Genomic DNA, 10,981 nt, shown 5'->3' with positions numbered 1-10,981 from the left:
GACACGGGATTCTCGACATTTGCCAAGCTGCACAACTACATGTATATGCACCGAGATCAACACGCAAGGCTCCATGGGATGTGTGGACAACAACCCTGCCCCCACCATACGGTTCAGGCAACATATGTTCAGTAAGGGCGACGTTTTTCTTTACTTGTTCATCAATATTTGGTCCTATTCTATTTCTCCATCTACCTATTGTCATACTAGCTGCATGTATTTTTTTGGCTACCTTCTCACTGTGCTCATGGATAAGCTGTGCAACGTTATGCCTTCTCTCCTTTACCAACCAAGCGTTAAATGATTTGGCAAGGTTTGTAGTTATATTGTCCCATCGTCGATATGGAAACTTACTCAATGCCCATTTTTCCACATCTCCATGAGTATTGAGCCACTAGAATAACTGTGGATAGAAACAATATATGTGGTCCATTACCTTATCGAACTCACCATCAAGCCTTGCATATGCTATATTATCAAGCAATTGCAACCCATCTTCTTTCATGGACTTACTTGTCTTCCTCTTGCCTCTGTTTGCTTTAACTAGTTCTGCACTGAAGTTCTCCTTCACATGCCTATACATGCCTCTCACTTCCAAATATTGCTTGGACAGTTGCTATGATTGAATTGTGATGGTCTGAAACTATTGTTAACTGTCTAGAGCCAATGATATTTTTAATCATATGTAGAAACCATGACCAATCCTCATATGTTTCCCCCTTCACAATGGCAATTACAAATGGTAATAATTCATTGTCCGCATCATAAGCCGATGCTGACAGCAATGTTCCCTTATACAGTCCACTTAGGTGAGTTCCATCTATATATAGTATGTGCCTACCACCAGTTAAGAAACCCTCTATACAACACCCATAAGCTATGAAAACTCGCTCAAATATGTTATTCCCAGTAGCAACCCATTCAGCAACAGTTTTTTCATCACTTTCTTTTAGTCTTTGACAAATCCAAGGTATTAGCATGTAAGATTGCTCAAGTATACCTTGTATTTCCTCCATTGCTTTTTCCTTAGCTTTATATGCTTGCTTGTATGTTAGATTCACCCCATAGTCTCTTTTCAACATTGTCATTATTTCAGTAGGCCGTTTGTCTATGTGATTCCTTACCTAATTGCTGATGTCAAACTAGCTCTTCCACCATGGTTGACTTGGAGATTGTCTTGCACACTATGCACATGTTCATTTACAAATGTCGTCACGCGTAGGAAAGGAGTCTTCTTCCCCACTGCATTTACACATATCTTCCATGGGCAACCTTCAATCTTGCATGTCACCGACATCTTGTCCTTACTATTCTTCACATACTTGAACTCAAAATTATGTGCTATGCTATATTTGTGCACTGCCTTTTTAAACTCTTCTGCATGTGCAAAAGTTTACAGCTGTCCTGAAATCAATTCCCTCCATTTTGAACAATTCATCTCAGGATATGGTGTTGGTGCATACTGTACTCCACATGTTATGTTGCTAGAACCGCCTCTAACTTCATACATTACGGCCCCACCCATATCTTCATGCCCCACTAGTTCATATTCAGTTTCCATACTGCTGAATGAGCCAGACCTTTTTTGTGACAGGCCCAACAATCTGTCAACTCTGCATGCACAGTGACAACTTCAGTAACGAAATTAACAACAATAATATAACAAATGACAACTTCTATAGCCTATTAAATATCACTTACATTTTCATATCTTCTATTATATCAGCACCACTTTCTTTCTCTTTACATGCTACATATAGATGGCCATGCCTCTCATTATACTTAAAATAGTTCCCAATCTCACCATCATCAACTAAATCTATCAGTGTCTTCTCATCAAAACTTACTCTATATTTCATCTCACAATTATTACCATCAATTCCAAACCATAATGATATCTTTCCCCTCAAATCTTCAACTGTAATAGCTTCTTTTATGCTCTTTAGCCTCACATTACCCCCTTTACCCCCTTTATATTGAACTCCACCTTCCTCGTTAACTACAAATGTCCCTCTAACATGAAAATAACACAAAAGTTCCTTTAAAGAGGTTGGGCCACCCAAGCTAATGCCTTCTGCCATGCTTGAATATGCAAAAACACAATAAACAGTATACATTATTCACTTTCATTGCTGTCTGTAACAGAACCCCACTTCCTCCCTTACCAACAACACATTAGTTTTTCACAACTTTGCCTTATATGTTAACTACATACTTCATCGTCTCCTCACTATTCATGCTCATGCTTGCCACCCACGCTAATGCCTTCTACCATACTCAAACAGTAAACAACTGAACCCTATATCGGACACCAACGAAGTAATTTGCTTAACACTTTCTACCGATGCAGACCCACAAAATGAAAGACCAAAACTTGTGAATGAAGTTCTTTGCAACACCAAGAAATAATAACTCAACACCTTCACCTCTTAACCCACCTAAAACCCACTCACCCATATACACAGCGCACCGAAATAATGACTATCAAGAGAGGAGGAAGAAGAAGCTGAACTTCAGACAGTATTAATGACTATAAAGTTAAACTTACCTTGCCTTTCTTCAACAGCTTCCATCAATTTTCATTCCCTCCTTTGCCTTCCCAGAAGCTCCCCCGGTCACAAGTTTCATTCTGTGTTGTCTTTCTTTTTGTGCATTGATCGGGGCCAATTATGTCTTTGGACAACATTTGCAAATGCCAGATCAGTACCCCAGGTTTGATATGGTATTTTGCTTTTCACATGCACTTATCTGGGTTTTCACATATTTAAGGGTATTTTTCTGTCTTTTTCTCTTATTTGTGCCTCATTTTCCTAATGAAATGCCGTTTTTTTTTAGGGACAAATTATATGAAAGGACAAGAGAGACTGAGAATCGAAGTGTGGCCAGAAACCCATAGGACAATGTTTCCTACACAAATGACAGGGTTTGAATGAAGATGAAATTGGATCACCTAAGCTTGTGGATGTCATGCAGTCGGCGCAGCAAAGAACAAATGCGGAACAATAATAGAGTGCGCATGTGTTTTTTCTTTTTGGTAAAACATTTTTCACGCGCGTCTATCATGATAGTTCATTCATCATTTCTTTTTAATTTTAGTATCCTAATTTTATTTATAGTATATCTAGCATTCTGAACTATAAATAAGATTAAGATAATAGACATAAATGAAAAAATAATATCAAGTTCGGGATGAATCATGAAAATAAGATCAGAATTATGAATGCATTAAATGTACCTAAAAAATAGCATTATTGTATTGAATGCTCCTTTACATTTTTTCCCCTTAAAAAATGAAATTAGAATAGAACTTGTCCTTTATATATATTATATATATATATATATATATATATATATCAGACGGAGTCGCAGCCTCCCATTTATATAGAGATTTTCATGTCACTAATTAATAAATTTTTTAAAATATTCCTAATCAATGAATAAAAACACTCCACTCATTTAAACTAAAATTAAGAAACAAATGGATTAATTAAGGTAAGAAGTGAAAAAAAGAAGAATTATAAAAATATAAATTAATTAAAATTATACTATTGGTATGTACAAGTTAGTAAACGTTGTCTTATAAAAAAAACAAAATAAATGAAGGAGTTATAAAATGGCATAGATTTTATGTATGAAATATGAATATTAATTTTTCTGATATGGTGTGTAGACCGTAGACGGAGACGAAAGAGAGATTATCCCATCTTCTGTAAGTTTGTGGATAAGAAACTTCTCAGATCTGCTTCTGGCCTTTCAATTTTGAAGATACTACGTGGACATGAATATCCAATATATATACTCATCCCTTTCTTTAAAATTTTATTTCTTTTTTGAGTGAAAAAAATGTTACTACCGTTGGTCCTAATTATAAGAGCCAGTTAACTAATTTGAAGAGATTAAAAAAGTAAGTTGAGTTAGTTATTTGTCCTAAATAGATGTTGTCTTTCCTAAAATATCATTGCTAATCAAGTGTATTGACTAGAACTCTTATTATTATAAGGGTTATTTTGGGAAAAAAAATGTATAAATATGAGAGACAAAGTGGATTGGGATCTTATATTTAGGACCAAAATAAAAGTTAAATAGAGTCTTATATTAAGGACCGGAGGTAATATTTCTTTAAAACAACATGGGCATCACATGCATACTTTATACGCACATAAGCAAATATACGGAGTTAATATTATTCTTGGTTTCTAATTTTAGTTTCTAAAATCTAATGTCTAAGGATTTTTAATCCCTAAAACGGATAAAAACACATATTTCAAATTTTAGGGATAAAATTTTTTTTATTTCGTGTGTGTGTGTGTGTTGGCGTTCTCTGCTAGCTGCATAAAAAAGATTAAAAAAATCAATTTTTAATATGATACTTTTTTATTTAAGGACATGGATTACTTCACAATTATAAATTATATATATAGCATTAAATTTATTCTCATTCTCGGTTCATTTACTGTCCATAATAAACAAGACATCATCTGAAATTAATTTGTACAGATTGGATCTAAAGAAAAAAGGTCACATTTTTTATTTTTAAAAAGGAAAATAACATAAAAATGACTCTTGAGAATGACAGAAACATTTGCTGAATTTGCAAAATCCCATTTTGGTCATATGAGATCAAATTGGGATTATCATCCTAAAGGAAAAAACCAAATTGCCTTTCATGTTATTTATTGTTTTTAAAATACCAAAGCCCCCACTGGCCGGTTGGCTGCCGAAGCTTCAGCGGCAGCAGTCATCGGAGCTCTAGCGACCAACCGACAATTGGTCACCGGAGTTTCGGCGGTCGGAAACATTTTTTTTGAAAATTTTTACAACTTCAGCATAACGGTTAATCCCTTTTGTAATGCTATTAACAATTTTAGTATGGCAGTTAACAACAGGTTTTTTTCGGAAATTCAACAAACTCCGATGGCTAGAAACAATTTTTTGAAAATTTTTACAACTTCAGTATAACAATTAACAATTTTTGTAATGTTATTGACAAGTATATCAGTTAACAACAGGTTTTTTGAGAAATTCAACAATTGGTTGCTGGAGCTCCGGTAGCTGGAAACAATTTTTTTGAAAACTTTTACAACTTTAATATAACAGTTAACAACTGTTGTAACACTATTAATAACTTCAATATAGTCGTTAACAACAGGTTTTCTGGAAAATTCAACAAGTTCCGGTGGCCAGAAACAATTATTTTGAAAATTTTACAACTTCAGTATAACAGTTAATAACTTTTGTAATACTATTAACAACTTCAGTATATCAGTTAACAACAGGTTTTTTGAGAAATTCAACAATTGATCGTTGGAGCTCCGGTAGCTGGAAACAATTTTTTTGAAAACTTTTACAATTTCAATATAACAATTAACAACTGTTGTAACACTATTAATAACTTCAGTATAGTCGTTAACAACAAGTTTTTTGGAAAATTCAACAAGTGCCGGCAGCCAGAAACAATTCTTTTGAAAATTTTACAACTTCAGTATAACAGTTAACAACTTTTGTAATACTATTAACAACTTCAGTATATCAGTTAACAACAAGTCTTTTGAGAAATTCAACAATTGATCGCCGGAGCTCCGGCAGCCAGAACAATTTTTTAAAATTTTTTATAACTTCAATATAATGGTTAACAATTTTTGTAACGCTATTAACAACAGGTTTTTTGAGAAATTCAAAAGTAGTATTTTTATAACTTCAATAATACCGTTAACAAGTTCCGTAACTCTATTAACAACTTCTGTATAGCATTTAACAACTGGTTTTCTTAAAAATTCAAAAAAAAGAAGCCATTTTTACAACTTTAGCAATCACTTTTTTTAAAAAATTTTTTACAACTTTAGTATAATGGTTAACAACTTTTGTAATGTTATTAATAACTTCAGTATAACAATTAACAATAAGTTTTCTAAAAAATTCAAAAAGTAGCATTTTTATAACTTCAGTAATGTCGTTAACAAGTTTTGTAACTCTATTAACAACTTCGGTATGACATTTAAAAACAGGTTTCCTTAAAAATTCAAAAAAAATGGCATTTTATAACTTTAACAACTACTTTTTTTTTTTGAAATTTTTACAGCTTCAGTATAACGGTTAACAACTTTTGTAACTCTATTAACAACTCTGATATAGTAGTTAATAACAGTTTTTTAGAAAATTCAAAAAGTAACATTTTACAACTTCAATAATGTCGTTAACAAACTCAAAAACCTGTTGTTAACAGCTATACTAAAGTTGTTAATAGCATTACAAAAGTTGTTAGCGGTTACAATGAAGTTGTAAAAATTTTCAAAAAAAATTATTTCCGGCCACTAGAGCTCCGACGATCAATTGTTGAATTTCTCAAAAAACTTGTTGTTAACCAATGTACTGAAGTTGTTAATAGCGTTAAAAAAGTTAACTGTTATACTGAAGTTGTAAAAATTTTTGAAAAAATTGTTTTCGGCTGCCGGAGCTTGTTGAATTTCTCAAAAAACCTATTGTTAACTGCTATACTGAAGTTGTTAATAGCATTACAAAAGTGGTTAACTAGTATACTGAAGTTGTAAAAATTTTCAAAAAAATTGTTTCTGACCGCCGGAGCTCCAGTGACCAATTGTCAGTCGGTCGTCGGAGCTCCGGTGACTGCAGCTGCCAGAGCTCTGGCGACTGGTCGACCAGTAGGGGCTTTGGTATTTTAAAAACAATAAACAACATGAAGAGCAATTTGGTCTTTTCCTTTAGCATGACAATCCAAATTTGGTCTCATGTGATCAAAATGAGATTTTATAAATTTAGTGGACGTTTCTGTCATTCCTAAGTTAATCTGTCATTTATGTCTTTTTCCCTTTTTAAAATGTGAAGCCTCTAGATTACAAGGATGGAAAACACCATGCACATGACGGCTCAACCAGTGTTCTAAAAAGCGAATCGGACATTAAACCGTAAAATTTATCAGGTTATAATTTCAATTTAATGATTCAACCAGTTTGACCAACAGTCAAACCAATGAGATAATAATTAAATTAAAAAATGCCATATACCTATATAATATTATATATAAGAAATAAAACGTCAAATTGAAAAAGAAACTCTCAGCTCAAAAAAAAAAAAAAGAAACTCTATAATATGCCAAGTTAATAACATAGAAAATTATAAATTAGTACTTTATAATTTTATATAACAAAACAATAAAATTAAGAAAAAAAACTTTTCTTATATCCATTATATTAAGTTCTCCAATCCCACATGATTATGCGTCCTTTTTTAGTTCATGTGAATTCATAATTAAATGTTAACAAACGCTAATATGTCAAATATAGGATACATACTCGTGTGATCAGATAGCTTGTCATAATGACTATAAAGAAGTTGATATAAGTATTGTCTTAAAATTAGATACAAAGGAAATTAATTTAAAATATATATAACATCTCATTATAAAATATTTTATAACTTTTTATTCAAGGAAAATTTGTAAAAATTTTAATATTTATTCTTTAATTTATTTGGAAAAAAAGAAAAGAAAAGTTATCTATTAGGAGGCTTAAAAATAATAAAGGGATTTTTTTATGAAACTAAATAATATTTTAAAATAATTAAAATAATAAAGTTTGGATATAAATTTTAAAAGCTGAAAGGAACAAAAATACAATTAAAAAATTAGAAAAAAAATTTATAATATAAAATTCAATAATAAAATAATTTTAAAACTGAACGGAAGTGCGGTTTTTGTTTTTGTTTTTTTTTTAAAAAAAAAGAGCAGTCGAGCATGCGACTGTATGTGATGAGATCCAAGAACAGTGGAAGAAAGTTGGGATGCGCTTGAGATATTAATTTATTAAAATGTTGAATTTGAAGTCAAATTAAAAATACAGTAAATCTCTGCCATCTGTCCAGTAGATATGATTCGATCCCAGAATTAACAAGTTACCTCTCTTGAAAGAGGAAATTAAGAAAATATATATAATTGTATCCCTCCCCGGTACTAATTCAATTATCACCATCCAAAGATAACATTAAAAAAAGTAGATCATATTATTTACTATTATTAGTCCCCAAAGTTGATTCTCCCCATATCATTTTCAAAAGCATTTGGATCAATAAAAAGATTTTTTTCAAAGACTTTTTTTAATAATTAGTGACTAATTAATTTAAATTCATCAAAACGTGTTTAAGATGTTTTTACACTAATGAAGTAAGGACAACTCACAAGAGTTCTTTTCTCTACTCTCTCTAGTTCTTATTATAAGATATTTCTGATTAATTCTCGCTTACTAAAACTCACAATTAAGGCATTAAATTTGTCCTAAGCTGATAAATTTGTTTAAGTTTATATATCCCAACTAAAATGATGTAAATAAAGAAATATGAAGTTTGACATGCTTGTTAACATTAAACCTTAATTACTAATAATGGTAAGGAGGAGTATTTCAAGTGGTTGTCTCTAGTTTTTTTTTTTTTCCATTTATATATAGAGCAAATCCAATTCAAAAGGGTTTGCCTTTTCATGTTAATTCTTAAGAAAGATGAGGTTCTGTATCTAACTGAGAGCACTCTATTTTAACTGAAAAATTCCCAGGGGCGACAAAGAAAAAAATCCCAAATGATACCATAATACAACATCCGATGACAAGGAACTCCTAATATATATTAATATCATTACTACAAAAATAGCCATTTTCATCTATTTCTCCAAACAAAGAAAAAAAAATACCACTATACTCATCTGTTATGACAAAACAGACAAATATATACACACATACTTGTCTATTATATTCTAAAAGATGAGTATGTACATACATACTCATTTGTTATGGCGTAATAGATGAGTAATATATACTCATCTATTACACCATAACATATAAGTATGTACACACATACTCATCTGTTATAACTTAACAGATGAGTATGTAGATATATACTTATCTGTTAAGTAACAGATGAAAAACTTTTTGCTTTAAATTATGAATTTCTAGAATGCAGTGCCATTTTTTTATCATATCAAAGCAATTCCTGGCAGCAGTTTCTCTTTTTCTCCTCTTCTCCTTCGTTACAAGCTTCCTCTTCTCCCTCTTTCTCTCTTCTCATATGACAATCATCATTCTTCTATCTTCTTCTTCTTGGCGACGCAACAGCTCGAAGACACAATGAACTTCACGGCTAGCCTCTCTTCTTGATGGTGAATAGCTCCTCCTCTCTTCTTTTGCATGCTTGACAACACTCTCTCCTTCTCTTTTCACTGCTTTAGCTTTGCAAGAAGCCAGATAAGTTATGTGGTTTGATGTTAAATGTTTTGATTGTATGAGAATATTATATGGGTGTTGAAAGTGATTGTTTGAATATGCTGGTGTTGAAATTTTGTATTTAAATTGATCATTGGTGAATAATAGCTTTTGGAAAGCAATGATAGTGATTGGGAAAGCATATTAAGATCAAAAAGATGTTAAACTTGTTTAAATATTAATGTATATAAGGTGTTTGTGAAAATGTCCAGGAGAGAAAACTTCTTGGAATATGATAGTTAATTAAGTGTTCTTAATGTTTAATCTTCATGTTAAATTTTAGAAAGGTATGGGATTCTAAAAGTTAAAATATCTATTTAAATAAGTTAGGATGTCATTAGATTTTCTAGTTTTAAACTTTCTTATGTTATATGACTGAGTTAAGGTGTTTAATTTTTTTTCTTAACTAAGCTAATTTAGATGTTATTATTGTCGTTTGCTTTGACCCTTAAAATTGTTATTTGTTTGGGAAGTGTAACATGATTTGGTTCTACTGAATTGTTATCATTGTCGCCATTGTCGCTCTGTTTTGGTTTTGCTTCATACACTTTAGAATTAGAGGTTATAGTAAAAACTAAAAAGGCAAATAATTTCACATTTTTAAAAAAAAATTCACTATATTTTTCTGTTAACCAGAACAGACGAATATTGCCATACATATTCATCTGTTAGAAAGAGATGAATATCTAACTTTTATCTATGTACACCTTTAAACAGATGAAAAAAGGCCTCTAGAGTATATGGAAATAGATCTTTTTGTAATAATGTATTTATGTCTATGTAATGTTATACAAGACACTACCAAAAAAAAAGTATTTTATAGTGGTTATTGTTGTGGCTTTGAAGTGGTTTTCATCATTACAAATGTGCCTATAGCAATTTGTTGAAACACTTCTAAGGGGGTGTTAGGGTAAAATGAAAACTATTGCTTCAGAAGTGTTTTTACGGCATACGAAATAAATATATAGAGGAGTTTGTCTTGATTTGTGAAAAAGTGCTTCTGAAAAATACTTATTGAATTTCCCAAATACCCCTGAAATGGACATGATAAAGTGCTTTGCAGTGATGTTTTTTTTTTTTTAAAACCTGTTGCAAAATTTTGTGGCAGTCGTCAAAAACTACTGCAAATATATGTCAGAAACTGCTACAGATGTTAGTCAAAGGCGCTAGTAAAGGACTCAATTTTCAGCTTTTTTTTTTTAATTTTGTGCCAAATTTTAACTTTTGAATTTTTTAAAGTACTCAGTCAAGTGCTGCAGTCAGCCAAAAATTGTAAATTTTGCGCGTAACTTCCTTCAATCATTTTGCAACGGTTCCTAAAGTGAATTTTTCTTTTTTAAAAAACGGACACATAAATTCATATTTTAAAATTTAAATTTTTGCGTGGGGATTTTGTAGTGATTCTAAGAACCATTGCAACTGTGTTATTTAAAACTTGAGAAATAAAAAATTTGTAGCATTTCATAAAAACTGAAAATTGTACAGAATTTTTTTTTTTTTACATTTTAATAACTTCGTTTTATTTATCAGGTTATGAAAGAATTATATAATTAAATAATTTAAAAACATTATAATAACAAAAAGGATTAATTATTTCAAAGATTAAAATTTGTTATTTGAAGTTGAATCATTAATTATCAATAAAGTTATCGATAATTCAAATTATCAATAAATTTTTTGATAATACTTTGATTCTCAAATAAAAGAGACATTTATCA

The sequence above is a fragment of the Neltuma alba genome, unplaced genomic scaffold (assembly GCF_004799145.2).
Source record: "Neltuma alba isolate B1F8T4 unplaced genomic scaffold, ASM479914v2 tig00010329_pilon, whole genome shotgun sequence".
In the NCBI taxonomy this organism is placed as follows: domain Eukaryota; kingdom Viridiplantae; phylum Streptophyta; class Magnoliopsida; order Fabales; family Fabaceae; genus Neltuma; species Neltuma alba.
Note: the sequence above shows the minus strand (reverse complement) of the source record.